Genomic DNA, 1,601 nt, shown 5'->3' with positions numbered 1-1,601 from the left:
GTGCCTTCACTCCTGCCATTTTCTTTCCTGTTGGAGGCTAGAAGCATCCTCTTACTGTGATAATCATCCTGTGCATACTTTAAATCTTTTTGTCTAAAACCAACTTAGTGTGTGACGCTGACACATTTCCCCAAACTTGAGAACTGTAGAACCCTTATATGTACCAGAAGTTTGGAACAGACAGCTTTTACGTGTTGAAAATTGGGGCCAAACAATATAACAGTGACCTCATTTTCTGCCTCACTGCACTTCCATCAAAAGCCATTTCCACACTGCTTTCCTTTGTACTTTTCTACCTTGTACCTGTTGTGTTGAACATTGATGAATTGTGACTTGGGTCAGCTTCAACCCTTCAGTTTCTGGTAATCTGTATAGACACTCAAATGCTGGGTAAAATGGTAAGAAAACAGGTAAGTTAAAATCTACCTTCTTGATATGGAGAAAAGATGGTATCCATGAGTATAGAGTTATTCTACAAATGTCAGTTAGGAAGAATATAATGGGAGTCTTTGGATGACAAGGCATGGTCTAAAAGTAGGGCAAGACTTTAGTTATGCATCATTACCTTCACACTTAACTTTGAAGATAGTGAAAGCTTTCACTAATGACATAAAATTCCAAGCATACTTGTTTTTTCATTTGTCTGTTTGTTTATTTGTTTGTTTTTTCAATATATAAGTCCTTTATTGTCCTCAAAGAGCCCAAATTGTACTTGTGGTTAGGATCTTGTTTCTGGAACTAGGAAAAATTGAGGTCTCACTTGTCAGCCTGCTTTACAGTTTTCTTCTCAGACACATAGATGTCATCCAAAAACTTTCTGCTATCTTTGTTTTTAACTGTTGTAGCTTGCTGAATCAGAGCCACTGAATTTGAAACAAGTTCAATATTATTTCCTGTAAGGATTAATTCATCCTTCTGAGCTTGAGAGACAGAACAAGCAACACCTGTCCTCATTCGAACACTGCGGATATATTTTTGACCCAAGAAATTTCGGATTTCAACCAAAAACCCATTCTCCTGAATAACGACGTTGATGGGGAAGTGAGCGTACACAGACCTCATCTTGTAACGGAAGCCAGTGTAACACCCTTGATCATGTTCTGAACACGACTGCAGATGGTTCTGACAGTGGGCAGTTCCTTTCTGCTATCCCACCATTTGTCATCCCGGAGGGAGCTTTTTCTTTTTCTTTTCAGGAAAATTCAGCTCTATATTGATGTGATTGAAGTCCCTCCACAAAGTTCCCCTGGGGCCCCTCACAACGACTGTGCACTCCTTCAGAGCGATGTCGACATTTTCTGGAATGTCGACAGTCTGATTGCTGAGAATGGTCTTCATTCTCACAGTAGATGGGGCAAAGAGCACACACTTGGTTTTTTTAAGATTCTGTTGTATTCTCCTTCAAGTGCTTTTAGTATGAGAACACTTCAAAGGAAAAATAATATCAGGGCACATGGGACACAAAAAGTACTTGCTGCTGAGTCAGCAAGTCTAAACAGCTATAAGACACTACACACTGGAGACGATTTCTAAGATGGCTTCTGAGTATTTTCCCTTGCTATCTTCTCTACCATCTCAAAGCAAGGCCCTATCATTGATCA

The 1,601-nt window shown here is 39.7% G+C and overlaps 1 pseudogene; it reads right to left on the bottom strand.

The window, feature by feature from the left end:
• Positions 1-756: 756 nt before the first annotated feature.
• LOC114614953 lies at positions 757-1,338 on the bottom strand (annotated as a pseudogene).
• Positions 1,339-1,601: the final 263 nt, after the last annotated feature.

The sequence above is a fragment of the Grammomys surdaster genome, unplaced genomic scaffold (genome assembly GCF_004785775.1).
Source record: "Grammomys surdaster isolate TR1022 unplaced genomic scaffold, NIH_TR_1.0 126546, whole genome shotgun sequence".
NCBI lineage: Eukaryota > Metazoa > Chordata > Mammalia > Rodentia > Muridae > Grammomys > Grammomys surdaster.
Note: the sequence above shows the minus strand (reverse complement) of the source record. Positions and strands in the feature narration are given on the sequence as shown.